Source organism: Balaenoptera acutorostrata, chromosome X (genome assembly GCF_949987535.1).
Source record: "Balaenoptera acutorostrata chromosome X, mBalAcu1.1, whole genome shotgun sequence".
NCBI lineage: Eukaryota > Metazoa > Chordata > Mammalia > Artiodactyla > Balaenopteridae > Balaenoptera > Balaenoptera acutorostrata.
The window spans coordinates 96121134-96145985 of record NC_080085.1 but is presented as its reverse complement, the minus strand read 5'-3'; the positions used below and the strand labels follow the sequence as shown (position 1 = coordinate 96145985).

At 40.9% G+C, this 24852-nt stretch overlaps 1 pseudogene; it reads right to left on the bottom strand.

Moving 5' to 3' along the window:
- Positions 1 to 1171: 1171 nt before the first annotated feature.
- LOC130706298 (glyceraldehyde-3-phosphate dehydrogenase-like) lies at positions 1172 to 24358 on the bottom strand (annotated as a pseudogene).
- Between the last annotated feature and the right edge of the window lie 494 nt (positions 24359 to 24852).

Here is a 24852-nt window from a genome sequence, read left to right as displayed (position 1 = left end):
CACAGAGCCAATGCCTGGTGAGGGGCTGAGGAACAGTTATTCTTAGGTCATACTCAGATCTCTTCTTAATGGATGCACAAGTAAAACCATGGACAGAAATATGACCTGAGGGTTCCCAGACCTCAAGACCACCCTTGGAGCCCACAGGAAGTCCCCTGCCTCTATACACACACATGCAAAAAGCCTCCCCTATAGCATAGAGAGTCCACATGGGAAATATCCTCCCTCTGCCTCAAGGGTCCAATTGCCTCTATTAAGTGTGTTAGAGTAACTAGGTTTTGCACCTTGTGACATATATCATGGTCTCCTCGGTTAAAAGGTGACACTCATGGGCTTCCCTGGTGGCGCAGTGGTTAAGAATCTGCCTGCCAACGTAGGGGACACGGGTTCGAGCCCTGGTCTGGGAAGATCCCACATGCCGCGGAGCAGCTAAGCCCAGGAGCCACAACTACCGAGCCTGCGCTCTAGAGCCCGTGAGCCACAACTACTGAGTCCGTGTGCCACGGCTACTGAAGCCCGTGTGCCGCAACAAGAGAAGCCACCGCAATGAGAAGCCCTCACACCACAACGAAGAGTAGCCCCTGCTCACCGCAACTAGAGAAAGCCCACGTGCAGCAACGAAGACCCAACGCAGCCAAAAATAAATAAATAAAACAAATAACTAAAAAAAAAAAAAAAAGGTGACACTCATGATGTCACAGCTGCAGGGGTGCTAGTGGCTAAAGAGACATGTACAGCCAACTTTAACCCCTATGAATAGGTCAGTAGAGGAAAAAAATATGGCATAGAATGACATAAAGAAGGAAAGAGGAAAGTATCTCAATATATTCCACAGGATCTGAACAGCCATGCCTAGAGGCCGTGAGTTAAGGCCCATTTCTACTCCATGTCCAAATGGTGCCTACACTAAAGCTATTATTTGCAATGCCTCATACTTTTTGACTGACAGTTGGCTTCAAAGTTTTACTCATAGCAAACCATCCTATATTTTCCTTTGCCAGGTATAGGGTATTATATTGATGGTATTCTTCTTCTAATGAACATGGGATTGGAATCATGTTGAGGAAGAAGATTCTCAGCATACTGAGGGGTAGATGTGAGACAGGACTCCCAAGAACTAAGGCCTCTCTCTTCCTCTTGTGCTATTGTTGGGAGTACTGGTTCAGGGCTCTTACTCCGTACAGCCCATGTGAAACGTGAAGTCCACAATGTGGCTCCTATAGCAAAATTTATTGCCATACCAGTAAGTGAGATTGACAACATGGTCACTGAGAGCCATGCTGGCCCAAGCAACAAAGATGGAGGAATAGGTATCACTGTTAAACTCACAGGAAACAGCGTGATCCTCTGTGTAGGCCAGGATGTCCTTCAAGGGGCTGCCCGATGCCTGATTAACACCTCCTTGATGTCATCATATTTGTCTGCTTTCTCCAGAATGCAGGTCAGATCTATGAGAGACATGTTAGGGGTAGAGACACAGAGGCCAATGAGATTCCCATTTAGCTCAGGACTGACCTTGCCCACAACCTTGGTGGTATCAGTGCTTGTAGGGATGATGATTTGAGCAGCACCATGATCAACAGGCTGCGGTTTTCTGGAAGGGCCATCCACATTTTTCAGTGTAGAATTAATGGTGTGATCATGAGTCTCTCCACGATCCCTACATTGTCAGGGGTAAATACCCTTGGACCAGGGTACCTAGAAGTTCGTGGTACAGGAGGCAATGCTGGTAATATTTAGTCAGCGATCATACTTCTCATGGTTCCCTTCCCTTACAAACATGAGGACATCTGCAGAAGGGAAAGAAATTATAAACCTCCAACCCTCAAGTGAGCTCCAGCCTTCTCCAAGAGTAAGAAGAGGCTAGTGGACTCCACAGCAAACACCAACCTGTTGGAGAAATGTGGTTTTGGATATTTTGACTAACTAAAATGTTCACATTAACTTTCAAGGCTAAATGTTGATTAATTAATATATAGCTAATATGTTACCAAGTTCTAATGAAACAGAAGCAAACAGAAAGGGTTCAGCACCCCATGCATTTAGGAAGTGGTAAAAGAGCATGACTAGGTCAACTGAGTCATTTCTCTGATACTGAGAAAATGGCATGTCTGCTATAACATGGTTGTATTTTTAAGGTCACCATGAACAAGCTACTGATAAATCACATCTGACAACCCCACAACAGATCAATGATAACTAAACAAGCTTAACTTTCAAACCAATAAACAGAAGGATGGAAGAGGTGTCATTAAATGCAGCCTTCTTGGAGGCCAACGTTGGAGGCGATGGTAGTAACTTGAGAAGAGATGCATGCTCTGCTGGCCTTTTAGCTTTAGGGTTGACAACTGATGGCAGTGCTTAAGGTAAAGGAAGACGTCAGCATTCTCCCAGGCCCCATATTAGAAGCATATCACTTAACAGATGCCTTATCCACATAGCCTATCAATTACCTAATCTGTTTTTTCAAAACGTCTCCTGCCACTGTCCATCAACCTCTATACCCTCTTCCATCAGCCTAAGTGAAAGTTTTTCTCCATTCATGATTAATAATAGCTCTATATGAAATGCCCAAGTCATGCTAGACACTGATCCAAACAGTTAGGAATACACTGAATCCTGTGTTAGAGATAAGATATTGGAATGATTATTCCGTTTCCCAAATGAGTGCCTCTGCATTTCCCAGAAGGAGAGAAAGTCAATGTCTCTGCAGTGACCTGTGTATGTAAGAGATGACTTGGTTTCCTGGGCAGAGAGATTACCATACAGTGACTCAGTGTCTGACCAATAAGCTACCCTTTTTGATGGGGTCAGTCATTCCCTTTATCCCTAGGACTTGAGTTATCAGAGAGTGTATCACTGAATTTACCAAGAAAGAACTTGGAAAGAGTTTCTATAGCACTATGACTTCTGTCCAAGCTTACCTCAATTAGTCCTTACATTTAGTTGATCAAAAAATAAGTATTTATAAAGTACCTGAGGGCAAAGCATTCTGTTAGGTACAGTAGAGTGGCACAAAGTGTAAGATGTAGCCCCTATCTTGGGATAGTCTATTGAGGAGGCAAACCTTATATGAGGCTGGTTGAGCAGCCTTCATGGAGTTATGAGGATTTGGCATGGAAAAGAATTGGAGAGACAGAGGGGAAGGAAGGCATTTAGGTCAGTCCAGAATTTTATTGTTTTTGGTCTGAAGCCTTCATAAGACTCACAGAGTAAAGTACATATAATGTGCTCTTAAAAATAAACTCTCAAGATCAAAACAGAAGTTAGAAGGCTTTTTTGAGTTTAAGTTTAAGAAACATTTTCCAGTTGTTTTCATAAAAGGAATTGTCAGTCTAATAATACAGTTGGATTAATAGTAGTGTCTAAAATAGTTTTAGTTCTGATTATTAAATGATTGGCAGAAATAAAGAATCCAGTGGTTATGAAACTGCCTGGGTCAAAACTAAGCCACTTACATCTTCTAGCATTACTCTAAAGTTGACATTAGTTAAAATGATCACCCAACTCCCACCAAAATTTCCAGTATGTTTGCTGGTAAGAAGAATCCATCAGCTCAAAGGAGTGATGGAATATTTTTTTTTTTTTTTAGCACAGAAGCAGGTGCACTGGATTAGTGGAGCAGATGGAATCAGCCATCTCGAATGGCAACAGGTATAGTTTGGGAGCAGGATGTTACAAAGGCTTGCTGATGCCCACACAAGGCAAGAGTGACCAGGGAAGCAAGTCTATACTTGCCCCCCAGATATCCACCTGGCCTCTTCCTCTATAATAATGTCTATATAATAATGTCTCTTTTAGACACTATTAATAATAGCCTGTATTATTAATAGTGTCTACAATAGTTTTAGTGCTGATTTTTTAATGATGTCACCTCCTCAGAGGGATCTTCCCTGGCTCTCCCTGTATAAAGTCAGACCCTCTGTCACTGTCTATCTTCTCATCCTGTTTCATAATTATTTGAATATATGCTTATTGTCTCTTTCCCCAGTTAGAATGGACTCTTCAGGAAAGCAGGGACTTTCTTGCCTTGTTTACTGGTATATGTTCAGCTCCTAGAACAATGGGGCCAATAAATATTTGTTGAATGGATGTCATAACATTTGAAAAAAGCTATATATCAATAAATCCCAAATTGGTGATTGGACATTATATTTTAAACCAATGATCTCATATAGATTACTACTTGCTTTAGAAATGGTTTATGATGTGGGAAGGCATAAAGGCACAACTTCCTATACAGTCTCACTCCAGTTCCACCTTTTCCATGAAGTCTTTCTTCTCAGCTAACTCCATTTCTTTTTCTGACCTCTGAATGCGCGCAGCTTAATGTGTAACTGTCCTTTGTGTATAGAATTTATTTGTAAGTTCTTTAAGAATGAGGATGATATCCTATCTTTTTTACCCTATATTTTCTACCATGCCCAGCACAGCACAGGGAACGTAGTAGGCACTCAAAACAGTGCATGACTTGTTGATTGATTCCAGGTGGGGAAATTGGCAAGCAGAAGCTGTTAGAAACGAGCTTTCTTTTCTGTTTTTCTAAGACAACCCAATAATCAACTGGTGTTAAGGACATTACTCATAAATCCTAACAAATCATTTTAACTATAAAGGTAAATTTGATCCAGCAGTGTCCCTTGGGCACTCTTCGCACTTGCTGATGAATAACTTAGGGGCTTAAAAAATGAATTACAGGACCTAGCCTTTGGTGGGGAAAGTTGTCAAATGAACACATTAATTTTTTCATCTGCTTCTGCCCTGGGCTATGTGGATTACAGTGGGCTGGGCAGCCTGCAAAGATTGCTTCACGCCTTGCCCTTCCCAGATTTCTCCTTCTAATCAGTGAATGTTGCATTCTTTCTGGAATATGAAGATATTAGAATTCAAGCTGATTTCTGGAGGCAGTATATTCTCCAGCCCTGGCCTTCGGTCAAGAACATACCGGTGTGTGCTGGGTTGTTTTTTTTTTTTTTTTTTTTACCAATTTCAGTGACTTTTGGGAGTCCCAATACCCAGCAAGAGACTGCTCTATTCTAATTCATTCTAGAGTATTCTAATACAAACTGGGAAGTGAGGTGTTTCCTAAATTCTTCTGATGACTGTTGGCTCCCATGGTACCTTGTGCCAAGCCTACATATCCTACTCAGAAGGTATACTTATACACCTTGGGATGTAGAGGGTTTCCTTCTCAGGGATGGTGGCCTGCTAGTAGCGCTGGCCAGTCATGTGGATTTTCAGTGCTGTAACTGACCTAAAGTAGAATCCAGGCTCATTGTCATACTGTTTAAGATGTTCTCTGCTTGCTCATTTCATTTCAAAATGCACCTGAATCTATTAGCTTCTGCAATATTCTCTGCTGAACTGAGTTGAGATTTGGATTTCCCTTAGGTCAGCCTCCTTTTAATTGCAACGTTTCTTACAGCTGATGATAGGGACCAGAATCAGCATTCCTACCAGGGTGCTATCTGTCTTCAAGGCCAGTAACTCCTAACATTTTTGGAGTAGTGACAGTCTATTTGATTTTGCTTTTTAAAAATTAAAAAGCCTTTTTTTTTTAATTATTAAAAAATTTTTTGTTGGTTAAAGCTAACATACAATATTATATTAGTTTTAGGTGCACAAAATAGTGATTCAATATTTTTATACGTTCTGAAATGATCACAACAATAAGTCTAGTTACCATCCATCACCGTACAAAGTTGTTGCAATATTATTGACTATATTTCCTGTGCTGTAACTTACATCCTCATGGCTTATTAATTGTATGAATGGAAGTTTTTACCTCTTAATCCTCTTCACCTACTTCATCTGCCCCCCTACCCCACTCCCCACTGGCAACCACTGGTTTGTTCTCTGTATCTATGAGTCTGTTTCTGTTTGTTTTGTTTTGTAGATTTCACATATAAGTGAAATCATATGGTATTTGTCTTTCTCTGTCTGACTTATTTTACTAGCACAGTACACTCCAGGTCCATGGTACAAAGGGCAAAATTTTATTCATTTTTATGGCCAAGTAATATTCCACTGTGTGTGTGTGTGTGTGTGCACGCGCGCATGCACGCACATCACAATTTCTTTATCCATTCATCTATTGATGAACACTGATTTTGCAACACTTCTGCTTCCTTTGTCTTCTCTTGGGAAGAGTCAACTTTTGGCGGACAACATTAATGACAGTGGAAGAAGTAGTGGAAATGAAGAGGAATACTAGTTGAGAAGTCAGTGGGCCCGGGGTCTAATTCTGAGGCTTAACAATGGTTCTTCAACTGAATTGTGACCTGAGAAAATCACTTGCCTCATTTGGGCCTCAGCTTCATTTGTGAAATGAGGGGGTTGGACTAACTAGATTAATGTTTCCTAAATCTTGCTGCATCTTAGACTCACTGGGCAGAAGCACCAGTGAGAATTAAAAATACTAATTCTAGGGCTGTACCCACCCCTGACCTACTGAATTAGAGTATATCATGGTGAGTATCTATAGTTTTTTAAAGCATCACCAGTAAGTCAGATATATGTATACATGGTTAAGACTAAATCAGGGTTTCTCAAACTTTAATATGCATACAAAATCGCTTGGGGACGTTATTAAGATACCTGCCCTTTATGATTCAGTAGGTCTGGGTTGAGGCCTGAGATTCTGCTTTTCTGACAAGTTCCAAAGCGATGCCCATACTGAACTTTGAGTAGCAAGAAGCTAGAACTTTGATGGTTCTCATCTGGGGACAACTTTGCCCCCCTCACCAAGTTGTGTTGCCAGATAAAGTACATTTTCTAAATCTGGCAGTCCTATCCCCAGGGGACATGTGGCAATGTCTGAAGACATTTTTGGTTGTCACAACTGGGGTTGGGGGTTGCTACTGGGATCTAATGGGCAGAGCAAGCAAAGAATATTGGCCTAAAATATCAATAGTGTCAAGGTTGAGAACCCTGGTCTAGATGATCTAATTTAAGCTTTCTTCAAATTTTTACATTACTGCATATGATTCTGGTATATAATTATAATAACATCATATATTTTGATCAGTGATCAATGGTTGCTATATCAGAATTTTCTTCCCTAGCCATATACCTTATCACAACAGGAAATTTTTCTAATAAACTTTTTAGGAACTTTCCAACAAACCTTTTATGTTTTATTTCTCCAGGAATAACAACTGAGCACTGAGAATAGGAGAAATGTTGAGTGTCAGAGCCTGAAAGGCCTTTAGTAATCAACTCACTCAAACCCTCTTAACCCACAGATGGAGAAATAAAGGCCCACAGAAGGGAAGTGTCCAGCCCAAGCTGTGTTGTTTTAAGGAAATTCTCCACATATCTGAGGCTGTTAGGGTAATTAATTGTTTATAAAATGTCAATAGTACTACCTGCTTTTAATTGGCACACATTCTCAAAATAAACTGGATGAGGAGATACATTTTACTCTCATTTGAAGATCACCACCTCCCCACCCCACCTCTGGCTTCTATTTCTATCCACACATTGAGAGTGATTTTTCTAGATAGCTAAAGTTACCTCATTCACTGAATACACTCATTCTGATATGGCAGGCTTTGGAATAATTTGCTTTGGCTTGTAGTGATAATGATAATAGATATTTATGGGGGATTTACAATTGTTGGGTGTTGTTATAAGGGCTTTACATGGGCTAACTAATCTTACCGACCCTTACTTCAGAGATGAGGAAACTGAGGAACAGAAAAGTTAAAAGTCACCTGCCCAAGGCTACACAAATAGTAAGTGGCAGAGTCAGGACTTAAGCCTGACAGTTGGATTCTAGGGTCCATGCTATTGGCCATCAAACCAGACTGCCTCTCAGAGCTTGCAGTTTTACTAAGAGCTAGGAGTTCCTTGAAGGAAGGGAGCATGCCATTTGTCTTCATATCCCCTGAGATTAACACAATAATTGGCACATATTAGGAGCTCGTTATTTGTAGGTTGCATGAGTGAATGCCAAGACTTGGTGCTCTCAGCAAAGAAACCCACAGGCAGGTGAAATGACTTTTTGCTTATTTCCCTTTCCACAGGTGTGAGCAAGAGTTTGCACAAGACTTGACTGCCCACTCTGTTGCCTGAATAATTAGAATTTTTTTCTGAGGCAAATGGTCTTTATGTCAGAGAGGTACAGTGAAGACAGTCAGATCTGCAAGGAGCTATTCATATGTCCTAGGTAAAAGGTTAGCAGGTGGGAATGCTCCAAAGCAAGGCCAAGGGGTTCAGCCTGGGTTCTCCACCTGGAGAGCTGATGCCTCCATCTCCCGCTGCCTTTGATGCCGTTTCTAGGCTGGCAGCTGCCAAACCCAGACTTGAGCAAATGAGCCTATAAACACAGCGAGGAAGATCCCTTTCTTCAAGAAGCGCTGTGACAAGAGTTTGGTTAGGACTCAGCTCAGATGTTCCTCCCTCCCTTTATGGAGGCAGATCTTATGGAAAGATCATGAACTTTGAAATCCAAAGGACCTGGAGTCTCACTCTGGTTCTGCTACTTTCTACCTGAGTAACTTGACCTCTATTAGCCTCAGTTTTCTTGTACTGCATGGAATTTTGGGGAAGACTCCAAGTTAACTTCCCTATCGCATGGAAGGCTTTCAACAAACGTTAGCTCTCTCTCCTCCAGCAGATCCAGGACTCTCCCTTGTTCTGAGTCTTGTGGAAAGAGTATGATTCTCCAGGCTGCAGGCAATCTGTAGCTTGTCTGCACATAGTTGTTCATTGCTCTTTATTCCCTTTTCTCCTTCCTTACAGCAGTAGAATTGCAAACTGATATCTGCAAGTTGACCCTGTGATGTTGAAACCCAGGAAAATCCTCAAGAGTCAAAGAATCTCAAGGATAACAATGGTCAGCTAACTGCTGAAATGTGGCATCATGGTGAGTTGGTATAAAAAGTGATTGTATAAGTCAAAATGGTTGGAGTGACCTTAAATGTCCTTGGAGGAACTTTCTGCAGACATGTTGGTATTCTGTACAAAAGGATTTGCTACCTCAAGGTAGCCACTGGGACTACCTTGGCAACTGGGAAATGGAAGAGCAAAGAGGAAGGCCTCAGTAATAGAATTCTACATCCAGAGGTAAATTATATCTCAAGTACTCAGTCATTTTGAACCAATATTGTTTTTTCAGACAGAAAAAGTACCACCAGGAGGTAGAAGTTTTTTCTTATATGAATACAGAAAAGCCACCCCAGCCATGCTTTTCCCCCTACACATGGATAGAATTTCACCTTGTTCACAGATGTTCTTGTGTCAAGCATTTGCTATCAATAATTTTTTAAAGCCAAGATTTCTGGTCTGCATGTGAGTTCAATTTGTATATACTTCTGTGATCTGGAAAAAGAACTATAGACTTTGGGCTATAATAGGAAAGTTAGGAGCAATAACCAGAAGATCAGGGTCTTCCCAACTTAATAAGAACATACTTCATCTTTACAGGGACAGTTACAAGAGGAAACCCTTAAGAAACATTTGACTTGTGGCTTATAAGAACATACTTGTCCTGAGCTTTTGGCTCAGATCTGCCACTAACTAGCTTGGAGACTTTGGGAAATTCACTTTTCTGGGCCTCAGTTTCCAAAGTTGTTACAGGAGGGGACTACAGTAGACAATATTCTTCTAGCACTCATACTTGAAGATTCTATGGGAGTGCCAGAGATAGAACTGGATGTTGACCTTAGAGTATCAATAGCTAACTTTCTGTTCTTCCAGTACTATCAATATGTCCCTGACCAAGTTTAAGGGAAGGAGTATGGGGGAGGGAGAGGCAGAGAGCAAGGCCTGTGTGCTGAGACTACACCATGTGTTTTGTATTTGCCTAGATTTACACGTGGCCTAAAGCCTGTTTGTTCTGTGCCTGTATTGTTTCAACTTCCATCCGTTTCATTGGTTCTATAAATTGGCTTTAACCCAATTCTCTCTGTTTTGGTCATTAAATTTCAAATTGGTTCCTGGCTTTGTGTACAATCCCCTTCTTTCTTTAATAATAGAATCGATCTCACTCCCCAAAATGATGGTTGGAAACTTGAAAGCAGGCTAGTTACTCTTCCTTCATTGTATTCAGTTTCCCTAGATTTACCTTCCTTTGGATTTTCTCTTTACAGCAGTGTCCAGCATCTTGGGCCTCAAATTCCTCTCTGATGGGCTGAGACCTCTTATGTTTGAGGAGGCTGGGTAATCCAGTGCCCCTTGGGAATACGTTGTTAGGACAGCCACAGCAAACAAACCTAAAATGAGAAATTGAACCAAAGCAGTCTAGTCCTAGCCCAGTGAAGCTCTTCAGTTGGTAAAAGGCTCTTGACACTTGCCAAGAGCTGAAAGGGCCCCACCTTACCTGAGCATAGAAGGGAGCTGTATCTGACGCAATGACAGTTAATCCTGCCCAGAGATGTGCTGGTAAATGCTTAACAACTGGCTCTGTGGGGGGGGGGGGAAGCCCTGATTTGTTGTGTTTGCCAATTTCCATGGTGAAAATACTCCCACCATGATTGATTGCAAGCTAACAGCATGACGTCACTAAATGTGGAGTTGGTAAGCGATGAACACAAATGGCCCTTAAGGGCGGTGCAAGCACACTCCAGCATACCACCCACCACCCAACTGCATCTACGATGGGCCCACACAGCCCAAAGCTGCCAGACCTGGGTTCTCTGGCAAGGATTGGGGAGGAGAGAGAGAGTGGTGCTTATACACTGTCCTGCCTCTCCAACCTGCTCCTTGGGAAAGAAGCATTAGAACTGAGTGTAAAACATCATATACTTTAAATCTCCAGGAGGAAAACTCAGTCACATCATGTTCCTCCCAACATGTTTTGTTTTTTTTTTTCCCTACAATTTAGCTCAGGGTAAGTTTCATTCCTGGGTCCCCAAAAACCTTTTAAAGAAGACTCCCTTCCTGTTCAAGTCTCTAGAAAGGAACCTGCGACATATCCAGATAATGGAGACTCCTTTCTTGGTGCCTAAAGAGCTCAGAAAAATGTGGTTCGACAGAAATGCCTAAACTCTGATTGTATCAAGAGACCAATCATCAAATTGATTGTCACACAGTTAATCTGATCCACTTTGCTTACCCCAAACCTGGGTTGATCATTTGATGGATATTATCAGATTTATTTATGTATGACTATCCAACCACTTGCTTAGTAAAGGACCCCAAATGGTTTCTCAAACCTGTCTTATATATAACAGCTAACATTTATTGAGTGCTTGCTATGTGTCAAGCTTTGCTCTACAGGTTTCATATGTAATATATAATCCTCCCAACAACCTTCTGAAGGAGGTACTACTATTATCACATTTTATAGATGAAGAAACTGAGACACAGAGAGGTGAAGGATCTTGCCCAATGTCACACAGCTGATAAGTGGTAGAGCTAGGATTCAAACCTTGGCAAGCTCAAGAGTCCTTTTATTTAGCCACTATACTAATGTAAACTTACCATAGGCACAGAGTTTAATTAAAACATTAAAACTCTCCTAAGCTTGAAGTCAGGAAAGATGAGTTCTGATTCTGGCTCTGGCACTGGCTTGTGAGACCTAGGGAAAGTTCCTCTATTTCTGCATGCCTATGCTATACAAATGTCAAGAGAATTCAATAGAAAATGCTGGAGCCATGAGCAAGCTTTTCAAAAGGAAGTTGTAGGGATCTAAGTTGTTACTGTTTCTCACTGTCTTTCAAAGATCTCATGAAAAAGATTTGCTTTTGCTGGCTGTATGTTTTGCAGTTTGACCCCCATTGTTCTCCTTTCAGTCTCTTCAGGAGAAAAATCCTTAGAAGTTAGACTTGAAAAAAGTCCAGGAGAGCAGTCAACTCCTTGCTTGTTCAGGCAGGATTGCTCTCCGTTGACACATCCCGTGTGTTTTGGTTTAGCGTTTCCAATCTTCTTCCCCTGAATACTTTTCTCCAGGAATTTTCTCCAAATCTTTTCTTTCTTCTGAAGAGTCTATATGTTACATCGGCTTGTCATCTTCCAATTCCAGGCCAGAGAGAACTGTGAAGCACTGAGGAACTATTTTTTCAAGGCTCTACCCATGCCCATTCCTTAGCACCATCACCACAGTTTCAGGGTGCTAAAATTTATATGTACCATGAAGAAAGAAAAGGCTCTAGTTCTCAGGAAACACTATAATTTGGGCTGTGCTGGGGGAGAAGGAAGCCCCTAGAAACTGGGGCTGTATGTGGTTATTATTGCACAAAGTAGGGAGTGGTGACAGGAAATCCACACTGTGGCACAAATACCAATGCTAGTAGAAGGCTCAAGGAGAAAGACAATAGTCTACAGCACTTCCTATTCTCCTGCCCTGCTAGAAAGATTCATGGCTCCATGAATGATCTGAAGTAGGGTCCCTACATAAGTTATCATCCAAAACGAGACATTCTTTAGAGTGCTCTTTGCTGAATCAAGTCAATAGGAGTAAACTGGACTGTCTTGGGCAAACTAGAAAAGCTAGTTTCCCTATCCTGGAGATAAAGCTCTCTAAAACTTGATGGTGTGGATTCACAGTTGAGGGCCCTACTCTAGGCCCATGTTGGACATCACAGAGTGCCCACAGTTGCCCAGGACAACACAAGGAGATGAGACAACTCCCTGGGCCATGCATCCACCAGGGCATCAGCTGGGGGTTTTGTGTTCGTGTTTTGCAGTGTCTTCTCAGATGAAATTGCCATGCTGATTGCAGAAAGGAAGAACAATTAGCACATTAATTAATTAGAATCTTGTTTTTAATTCTACTGTGAAGAGTAATCTTTTGTTAACTTGAATGAGATCCTAAGCTTACCCTAAGCTTTAATTATAGTGTTATTATTTTAAAATATTGGCTGGCCCTGGACCAAGATGCTAGAGTGTTTAAATTTAAGTACTCCAGAGGTAATTTAAACACATGATAATTTACTGACGGGTACTAATGACCCAAAGGAATTCCACATTGTTTAGTTCAAACAAATGATTACGATGATAACAGACCCTGAAGTATGCTAATCACATTCTTTGCCAGGGAGCACGAGTACCTGTAAATGGATGTGTGTCTGTTTGTGGTTGTCTCTGAGCTGTCAGGAGAGGCTGCAGCGTAAGGGTGTTGGAGACTTGCAGCCTTTCAGGTAGCATGACCTTGTTTGAGTTCCTGCTCTACTATAAGCCACACTAACTGCCTGACTCTTGGCAAGTTACCATCTCCTCTAAGTTTTAGTTCCTCAATTGTAAAATGAGATTAATAATACCCCTCTCAGAGGAGTGTTTGTGAGGATTAATGAGCCAACATATGTAAAGTGCCGGGGACATAGTAGACTCCTGATAAATGGTAGCTATTCCATTTTACATAGATATCTTATTTGCAGTTGTGTATTCTTGTGTATATCTCCATGTTTAGATTTTCCAGGTGTCCGTATCTGACTTTGTATCCATGTACTTACCTGGGTATATAGATGTATATTTTGGTATTTGGTGAAATGTATCTGTATGAGTGCAGTAGTCTTGGTATGCAGCTGTATCTATGCATATACTGAGTGAGAGTCTGTGTGTGTATGAAGGAGATATACCATATCTGCATGAGTGAATGTATATCGCTGTGCTTTCTGTAGTTCATGATCTCAAACTAGGCTGTGAAGACCACCTTAAGCATGACTTTTCCATTTCCAGCAATACCTTAAATTCTTTGGCCTTGATTTCATCCTTGTTTAGGTGGTCCAGGTAGTGGAGGTGGTTTGGTTGTTTCCTTCTTTTATGGATTTGCTAGTATGCGTGTGTCTTAGAACCAATAGCTCCTTAGCCACAATTAGCTGCTTCCTTTCTCCTGCTTCCTTTTTTCTTTTCCTGCTCCTTCCTTCCCTTTCCTTCACTGTCTACAACCTTACTGACTTTTCACCCCACTAACATCAGGGGGAGGAACACCTGAAGCAGGTGGGATGGCAGTCCTTGACTCTGAAACGAACTGTGAACTTATTCAATGGGAGCTCAAATTTGGGCCCCTGTGTGTTGGAGAAGCAGATTAGCATATAAAAGGAAGAATGTAAAGGTTGGAGAATCACCAGAGACAAACTGAGAGGCAGGTGCTTACCTTTGTGGTTTGATCTTAGAATAACCATGAAGTCCTCTCCACCTAGAAATTGTTCTCACACTGGCCTGTCATAGAACCTGAAAGTCCACCATTAGGTCCTGTGTCTGGCGGGGCTTTTCCCTGTGCTGCAGACACAGCTTTGCAGCCAGCTTTGTGGCACCCCTGTAATATTAAAGAGTGCCAAGGCTCCGTCCCACCGGGTGAACCTATATTCTCAAGTTCCAAAGAGTCTTGGGAGCCTCCAGGAGTATTCTGCTGGAACTTAAATTGTCACTGATGGGAGGGAGGCATTAAGGACAAACAATTGTTGCCTTCCTCCTTCTGCCTTTCCTTAATCTCAAGTCAACAGCCCATTATCAAGCATTGACCACATGAAGTACTTAGGTTGGATGTGGGGACCAGAGAAAAAAAGATCATCTCTTTCCTTTCTCTCTCCTCTCCATCTTGCAGTCTTTACGCTAAGCCCTCCTCATTGCCGCTAGGAGTAAAGCAGATCAGATAGACCAATGATAAACTGTGTTGGTTATCCTTTCCCACGAGTTTTGGCATTTTAAAAGAGGGCCTGGGGACAGATTCATGAATTCCTCCCCACACTTAAGCAGTGCCCCTACATTCTGAAATTAATCTTCTCTCTGCCAATGGCTGGAGCCAATCTCCCATTTTGTCCACAGTGGAGACCATCTATTTGGTAGGGAGGAAGCATTCTGATTAAATTAACTTGATTTAAGATGTGAATGATATCTGGCTTAATCTGTTTATTTCCCCAAATAAATATACATTTCGAAGGGGAACTTGTTAAAAATAAATAACTCTCAAATGGTAGGCATTAAACAGTAATATGGGACCCTTCAGGCTTTCTGGGCCTCTCAAGATATAGCATATAAGTAATTAATGTTTTCTTCCCAATTCTCATAATATGCTGATATTCACCCAGTTCTTCTGGTGCTCACTTTTGTTTTCAACAAGCCTCACAACCACGCTGTGACGATGCAAGATGCCATAGGCATTCCCTTGACATAAGGGCTTCTAGGCACCATAGAAGGGCATGAATCACGCTGGAGGTGTGGTGGAGTAGGCGTCGCAAGAAATCACCTCTACCTCTCCTCCCTGTCTTCTTCTCCTCTAACTTCTACTTTCTCAGAAAGCAGTTTAACGACCTAATTTTACTTGGTGGTCTACAAAGTAGACTTCTCATTGAACTACTTTGCTACTCTCTATTTAATGTATATGACAGAGAAAAAAAAAAACAATGATCAATATGTGAGTCCTAACTTCACCTATATTGTTAGATGTAATATATTATTAATTTTTACTGTGTTCTTCTACCTTCATCAAGATCATTAGTAAATATTAGTACATGTTACTGCATTCTAATTCACATATATGCATTTAAGTTTTGCATTTGTATTTCACAACAGGGACCTAGCCTCTGTCAACACATTTATACCCTAATATCTGTAACCAAAACCTAGGATTTTACTTAAGCTACTAAATTAATGGATTGTACAATAGCATTATGGGTAGAATTCTGAGTTTCAGATTTATGAGCTATTCGTTTGTGCAGCAGACATTACTCTCTATTCAATCTTTGGCCAGAACAAATTCTACCAATGTAAAGAGAAGGTAAATGTACTTTAGTATAGGTGAGGCAATGAGGGCTAAGTACTTGATCAGGGAAGGGAGAATAGTTGTGTGTATTTCATGTCCAGGCTGAACCAAAAAACCTGTCTGTTGGCCAATCTATCTTAGAAGACTGGAGGATTGATGGGATTTCAGAAGCTGTTTAAATGATGGGAAAGACCATTTGACTGCCTGAAGGAAAAGTATTCCAGGGAGAATATATTGCTTTGGAAAAAGTTCAGAGGTGGGAGTGAGATGGGCCTGCAGGGAACCTGAAACAGGTGTGCCTTCACACATGAGGTGTAACCATAAAGTGATGAATGTGACTTCTTTTGATACAAACATACCAGTACTTTACATCCCCGCAGTGTTGTCCTCTTCAAAGCAGACATCTTGAGAGTCTAGATTCTTAATGAAGACCAACATACCTTTGAATATTCTCTTCTGGTCTAGACTTCAGAGCCAAAAGTGCAAACTGCACCCATTCCTTTAAGAGAGAAAGTGGAAATAACTAGCTGCAATGTAAGAGGGATCTGAAGACTGGACTATGACTCATGGCTTCCTAGCCACCACCTTTAATGATCCCTTGGTAAGCTGGAGAGGTGACCACCTATACCAATATAGTAAACGGAGCCATCTTAATTAAAAGTGGAGAGACCCATATGGCCTCTGGGATCTTCTCCCAGGTATAACAACACCCTCTTTTCATTTTGATGTTTATCTTGAGTTGATGGTATATCATCCTGCCAGAGTTTGCTTGCTTGCAAATGGAGTTAGATGAAACTCTTCTACACTTTCTACCCTTTGTGAAATAGACTCCATGTGACCAAATGAATTCCATCTAGGTCTTAAGGGATAAAGACAAAAGCAAGAGAGCTGTATGATACAAAATTGAATAGATAGAGATCATTGGGTAGTCCAAGATGTCTGATGACTGTTATCCTGGAAGCCCATTCAAAGAGCTTGATAGGCAGGGGGGAAAGTGGGGGGGGGGGATAAATTGGGAGACTGGGATTGACAAATACACATTACTATATATAAAATAGATAACTAATAAGGACCTACTGTATAGCACAGGGAACTCTTCTCAATACTCTGTAATGACCTATATGGGAAAATAATCTAAAAAAAAGTGGCTATATGTGCATGTATAATGGATACACTTTGCTGTACAGCAGAAACTAACACAACATTATAAATCAACTATACTCTAATAAAAATTTTAAAAAAACAAAAAACAAACAAAGAGCTTGGGAAGGTATATGCGGTTTGTTCTATCAGAGGCTTCAGAGAGATTGACAAGCATGAAAACAAACAACTGTCATTTAGATTTAACAATGAAAAAAATGTATGGGAAAATTACACATAGTTTGGGATGGAGCTTAGGGTTGGGATCAGGGGTCTCAAATGACAGTGTACAGGGTCCAGATAAATGCTGGGGCTTGTGGATTTCACAATGTGAGTATAAACAGTGCTGCTATAAGAAGTTGATGTTAAAAGTGGGAAAAGAGATGCAGTTAAATGTGTCAATGTTTTAAATGTTAGATTATGTTAGTGAAAAAGTAAGGACGAAGGATGACCCATAATGTGTATTAAGCATCTATTTTGTTCCAGGTTCTTTAAATATATTGCTTCAGAACAAGCCTGTGAACTAGATATTATGGTACCCATTTTAGTGATGAGGAAACTGAGGCTCAGAGAGGTAAAGTAACTTGCCCAAAGATACATAGCTAGTAGTTGGCAGAGCTAGGATTGAACACAGATTTCACTGACTCCAGTGAAAGTTCATACTCTTCATTAGTGTATTAAGTTACTCTTTAAGGCTGGACGCAGCTGAGTGTGCACACAGAGAAGAAAGAGCTAGAAGAAAAGTGTTTTTTAATAAAAGGCTAACAGTCTGAAGGACAAAGACTTAAGAATGTGGGCAGCAATGGGATCCTAGGTTGGTGCTGCCAATGACAGGGAATGTAGGAGGAAGAATTAAGTAGTGTTTTGAACAGAGATTGTAAACTGGTGGCCCATAGGCTAGATCCAGCCAGCACACATGTTTTGTTTGACCTGCACAGTGTTTTCTAAAATATCAAATTTATTGCCAGTATTTAAAAAGAAATTTTTCACATAAAATTTCCACTTTCCAGCTTCTTTTACAAAAAAATATCTGGCAACATGGGACCTTCAATCCTGCATGGCAAAGTCAGCTGGAGCCAGGTTACACATTATACTGGTACTTGCTTTCCAGTTTCCCAAAGCTTTCAGCACATCCTACACTTGGGCAGCTTTACTCATCAGATTACCTGCTGAGCCCCTGTAAACCTTTTCATTTAAGACTGATAGTTTAGATGGTCACCCTGGATGGCTCCCTGTTTTCTTTGAAGAAGATACCATCTTGTGGAAGAGATATCAATGAAAGTAGGGCAAGATGTTTTCATGAGGGGATTCAAGGTGCTGAAATGTCTGATTTGATTAATGTCTGAGAGGAGCTAGAACCATTGTGGTGTCAGCCATCAGCTTAGCTGGAGGTTGGTATGTTCTTCTTTAGTTGTTCAGTCATTTGGGTAGAGGAATGGGGGTGCTATAATTTTTTTCTTGTTTGTTTGTTTACAGTTCAAGGTTGAATTGTAAACAGTTTTTAGTTGGCAAGCAGAGAGGACAGTGAAGACGTCCAGTGTCTTGGGTAAGCTTGACCTCAAGATACCAAAAGTAGGGCCTGTCATCCATTGCAAAAAATCACTGGTGGCCAGAGGTGTTAGTGTGTCCCTGAAAAGGAGGCAGCAGCCTAAAAGCAATAAATAGCAGGAGGCAGACTGTCTAACTATGTTAGGTGTTGGGAAGAAATGTGGGAAATAAAACAGTGATCCAGGAAAACTCTAGTTTATTTTTTAAGTGAATTTACTAAGGGACTTGTGTGTGTATGTATGTGTGTATATATATATATATATATGAGTATGATTCAGCCTTAAAAAAGAAGGGAATCCTGCCACTTGTGACAACGTGAATGAACCTGGAGGACATTAGGCTAAATGAAATAAACCAGTCATAGAAGGACAAATACTGCATGATTCCACTTATATGAGGTATATAAAAAGTCAAACTTGTAGAAGCAGAAAATACAGTAGTGGTTGCCAGGGGTGGATGGTGGAGAAATGGAGAGTTGTTGTTCACTGTGTATAAAGTCTCAGCTATGTATGCTAAATGAATAAGTTCTAGAGATCTGCTGTAGTAACCATATGGTATCGTGCACTTCAAAATTTGTTAAGAGGGCTGATCTCATGTTAAGTGTTCTTACCACACACACACAAAAACAAACAAACAAACCCAAAGGAACACAAGGAAACTCTGGGAGTTGTTGGGTATGTCTATTACCTTGATTGTGGGGACGTCATCACGGATGTTTGCTTATGTCCAAACTCATTAAATTGTACATATTAAATATGTGTTGTTCTTTGTATATCAATTATACCTCAATAAAGCTGTTAAAAATATTGTATGAATCCGTTTATATGAAGTGTCCAGAATAGGTAATCTGAGAGACAGAACATAGGTTAATGGTTGGTTGCCCAAAGATAGCGAGAAGGATTTGGAGGGAATGGGGAATGACTGCTAATGGATATAAAGTTTCTTTTTGGGGTGATGAAAATATTCTAGAATTAGATAGTGTTGATGGTTGTACAACTCTGTGGATATATACTAAAAGCCACTGAATTGTATACCTTAAATGAGTCACTTGCATGGTATGTAAATTATCTCGATAAAACTATTTAAAAATGAATTTATAAAACAGACATAACTCGCTATACTGCATTATTTCCCAAACTTGGGAAAAACTTAGTTCTTTATTGTATCCTTCATTCTTGAAAAGGCCTTTAGGCCACTGTCCCTTAGGAATTCAGCTTAAGTTAGCAAGGAAGGCTAAAGATCATTGCTTAGCACAAAAGTTCCTTTCAATTGTGTGTCTATCTGAAAAGTCTCTCTGGCCTCAGTGTATACCCACCTCATCCTTTACTCCAGGCCAAATATCACTGAAAACAAAAACAAACAAGCTAGCTAACTAACAAAACCAAAACACTACAGAGAATTCCCAAAGTTTAGTGTTAAAAAGGACCTTGAAATGGAGTAATATAGTCTAGACAGACTCAGATGGGTAATAGATAATCCTTTGCATGATCATATTTACATGAAAGCAATTCCATAATTTCTTTTGATATGTGGTACAGCCAGTCTCCTTGCCTCACCTGGTAGTTTGCTCTGTTGTGAAACCTAAATTAAGTACTGGGAATCCTCAGAGAGTATCTGAGAGAAGAACCCAGTGCCTCTAGGAAAAGGCCTGATGGATCTAAAAAAGGAAGTGGGGTGGAGAAAAGAATGGCTATTTTGGGGGGACAGGTGGAAGGGACTAGTTTTTACTGAAGGCCTTATAAACAGCTCTAAACAGGCAGACAGCACTTCGGCTCTGACCATTACCCTAGCTATGATAAAAAGCTTTTTTTATTGATGTGGAAAAAATGACTTTAAAGTGGAAACTCCCTAGGCAATTAATTCCTAGTTTTATCCAAGACTTTCCTTTCTGAATTTGAAACTCAGTGATTTCCTTCTGTGGTTTTATCAATGGGCCAGAGGTCTGATAAGATTGCTTCCTTCCTGCACTTGGAACTCTGCCATCTCACTTGGAAGAAGTGATATACTTGCCTTTCTGGCCTGGCTCAGAACTGTGGAACAAGAGGCACAGGAGATGTGTGGCCAAAAAGTGCAGAGGCAGGCCAATATGACTAGCCTAGGGCTAAACCAGAGTGGACTTGACTTGAGTCCTCTGTCTTTATCTCTGTGAATGTTGATCAGCCTGCAAATCACCTTGCTTTGCCCAGCTAGTCTGTGGGTTGAATCAAGAGCATAGCTTGGAAATAACCATGGTTTATGCATGATTCTGGGGAGTAACCCTGGGTCCAAGATAATCTATCTTTTCTGTTGTTGGCCTTGTCATTAATACAGCTTTAGAAAATTTATTCAGCTGAGTAGATCCCATGGCAGGAGACAGCCATTATGTTGAACTCCTGAAGGTAAGCGCTCTTGAGAATTTGAACAACAGGGCAAGAAGTAAAACTCACCTCCATTGGCTCTGCCCTCTCTTCCCTCTAACCCATTTAAGAAAACCACAGGGCAATGTTTCAGCTTTGGGAAATAACCCTGGTGACCTGATAGTGCTGTCCTCATGTCCAAGATCAGCCTTTTGCAGAAGAAGAATAAGGAGGTCTCCTGTCCCCAAATTTCCTTATCTATCATCATGCTTATTATTCTGCCATATGAGGGCTATTCCTTTGGTTTAACCCTTATGAAAATGCAGCAATCATACAAGGGAAGAGTGACACATTAAGCCACCAACTACATTTAACACCTTCAGTGGAGTTCATTTGCTCTTTGGCAGAAGGGAAAGCAGGTCCCTGAGGGATTAGGATAAGGAATCTAGCAGAGGGATCTTGAGCCAGGAGGCTGGATAGAGGGAATCAGGATCAAGGAGGACAATGGTGCTGAAAGGACAGGTGGAAGGATACCAAAGACAGTCAGCCCTGCTGTACTAGGAGATGAGCACAGAGGAGACTCTTAGAAAAGGAACCCTTCAGCTTTCCTGGCTCACCCAAGAGAACTGAGCGACACAATTACAGAGAGTAGCATGGCAGCAAGAGATTTGGCAGCAAAAGAGAGCTACTTGTAATGTGGCCTCTTTGTCAGCCACTAAAAAGGTAGGTGAAAACTAGCTTTTAAGCAAAAAAGCATTTGACATGTCTTTCTGTTTGTAGATATGTGGGTTTGGTTACCCCCAAAAATGAGTATGGGGAGAGAGTAGGGTAGGAGGAACAAGAATAAAGGTGCAGTGAATGTGAGTGGGGAGTGGGAGGGTTGGAGGGATGGCAACCTCCATGACATCAAAGACCTTGTCTGGGGCCCTCTGAGAAATGTTTTGCTTATTTCTTTTTCTCCTTTGTCCTTCCCTTCTTTCCTCTCCCTTATTTGTCTCCTCTCTTGCTCCCATTCTCCTAGGAATTCCTTCCTCTCCCTGACTTCTCCCCTGACTGGGTTTCAAGGATGCCAGTGGTCTTCTTTAGTCTTCCTTTGCCTCTGGCCCCATCCCAGTCCCAGCTGGTGTCCCTCAGAACCAAAGAGGCTGCTGGCAGACATTGTTTTCACAAATCAAGTCACATATTGCGCCCAAAGTCTACATACACGGTGTTAATTGTCAGCTCCTCAGTTACTGGTGAGCAGCTGTATGCTTTGTGTGTTTTTCCAGAGCTGCACAGGGAACCCTGGTAGCTGCTCCCTGGTTTGGGCTCTGGTTCCCAGTGGAGTTGGAGGGAATAATTTGTTTTGGCTGTGGGTGACCTGTTACAATAGAATTTCTCTGCTTCTCCTTGGTATCCAGACTATTCCCTATTACCCTGTCTAATAGTCTATAACAACTTCTCCAGCACGGGGTGGAGCTTTGATGGCAATCCAAGCAAAGAAGACGACAGCACAGAAGGAATTTCACCTTACTCAGCAGCCCTTCCTCCTTTCTCAGTAGTGACCTTCTTCTCCCACTCCCCATCATACTAGGCTGCTGTGGGATAGGGGTGAGGTGGTGTTTTTGTATCAGGAGTTACCTCCTTACAGATTATGGAAGGTTAGGAGAACCATGCCTTTCTTTGCACCCAAAGGGCCACTGTGAAGGGGATGTAGGGAGCAGGACTCCCTGCCTCTAGCCTTTTTTCTCCCCTCCTGGAGATTGGAGTAATAGGTAGAAAACACTTTGTCATAGATGCTTCAAAAGTCAGGTATCTCCCAGAGGCTCAAAGGGACTCTGAGTCTTCTAGGCTCAGTTGGCCTCTTTCATCCAGAGTTCTGCTGCTGCTGAAATTCATCTGGCATGAATAGAAGGAAAGGGCTGGGGAGTCTGTTGGCTCCCCTGAACTAAGCAGAGTCCTAGTGGTTAAAGAAATCAGAAAGAGGTAGTGGGGTCAGTGCATGAGGGTAAAGAGGCCATTCTGAGGGTTCTCCAGAAAGTTTAGTGGTCTCCAAATTCTACATGTACTACTTCAGCTTCCTGTGCATATGGTAGATGCTCAAGAAATTCTTACTGACTTCAAAGGGAAAGGAAGTCACATTGTTTGAAGCCATTGGCTAGCTTTCATTAAGCTCATACAGATTTCTTGGAGAGGGGCTAGAAACATAGATCTGTATTGATCTTCAGGACTTCCCAAATCATTGTATTGGAGCTACAACCATGGCACGTGTTGGGAGAAAATACCCTTTTGACAAAAGCCAGCACCATCTGTAACATGCATTAAATTTAAATGACTGATGGAGAGTTTGAGATTCAGAGAGGTGAAGTGACTTATTGAGCTTCTATAGTAGGATGAGGAGGAAGGTAAGAACATAACTAAAATATTCTAACTCTCGTTTTACTAAGAGAATAATTTTCATTCCCCTGGTTACAATGGTGAGAAAGGAAGTTCCATTTGTTCAATAGTTCTGCATACTACTAATATAAAGATGGTCAATTCACCATAAGCAGGAATAGGGAAGTAGCATTATGGTGACTCATCAGATGCAAAATGCCCGCCCCCCACCCCTGACTAAATGGTATTTCCAAGAACTTCATATAGAGTGTGACAATGCTAACTTTGCATATGTTTATGATTAAGATCCTGCAACATCTCACCTCTTTGAATATAAGTATCTTTTTCATTTTATGAAATGCTAAGTACTACAATGTTTCCTTTTGCATATTCATTTTCTTTCTGAAAACAATTTTTGTTTTATATATGAACACTTTATTTGTAACAGAGGTTACATCTGCATTGCAAGGGAAGAATGTTCTTTGTCAATTAATGATGTCAATTGGATATCCACATAGTGTAAAAATAAAAAAAAGTGAATCTTGCCTTCTATTTTGCAGATACACAAAAGTTCACCCCATGTGGGTGAAAAAAAGAATGTATTTATGATCTTGTGGGTAGGCAATGAACATGTAGAGGACATTTACCAACAGCTGTTTTAATACCTTTGTCTACTAATTCTCTTATCTGTGCATTTTTGGGAGTTTATATTGATTGATTTTCCTCCTCATTATGAGTTGTATTTTCCCGCTCCTTTGCATGCCTGGTACTTTTTGACTGGATGCCAGACATTGTGAATTTTACATTGTTGGGTGCTGGACACTTTTTAATTCCTTTATTTTTGAAAGCCTTGATCTCAGACACAATTAAGATACTTTGAAACAGCTCGATCAGTTTGAGGTTTGCTTTTAAGAGTTTTTAGGTGATACCAGAAGCTACCAGAATATTTTGGTCTGGGGTTAATTTGTCCTCTCTACGGAGATAATATCCTCCTGTGTACTTTATCTGATGTCCCATTCATTAGGACATTTCTTGACTTTGGCTTTTGGGAATGTGAACTCTCAACAGCTCTGTTTGAGCTCCAAGAATTGGTCTGCCTGCTCCTTTCTGATGGTCTGAGCGTAGTTTCCTCACAATACATGATCAGAGCTCACTGGAAAACTGGAAAGGGAAGCTTCTGGGTGTCTCCAGAGCTCTTACTCTGTGTAGACTTCTCCTCTCTATTACTCTGCCCTGCATATTCTAACACCTTGGCCTCCTCAAATCCTCCATCCTGTCTCCTCAACTTAGTGAGAATACCAGACTCTTTCCGGTTTCTCATTTCCTGCATTATGTCCTGGAAACTCTTTCCCAGAAGGAAGCTAGGGCAATTGTAGGGCTCACCTTATTTGTTTCCCTTCTCTCAGGGATCCTTGTCGTCCAATGTTTAAAAATCATTGTTTTATTTGTCTGTTTTTTTCCAGTTTCATTTAGAAATAATTGACATACATTACTGTATAAGTTTAAGGCATACAGCATGATGGTTTGATTTACATATATTGTGAAATGATTACCACAATAGGTTCAGCTAACATCTATCTTCTCATATAGATATAGTAAAAAGGAAAGGAAGAAAAAAAGAAAAAAAATACTTTTTCCTTATCATGAGAACTCAGGACTTACTCTCTTAACTTTCCTATATATCATACAGCAGTGTTAGCTATAGTCATCACATTGTACATTACATCCCTAGTACTTATTTATTTTGTAACTAGAAGTTTGTACTTTTTGACCACTTCCTCCAATTCCCCCTATGTCTCTGGTAACCACAAATCTGATCTCTTT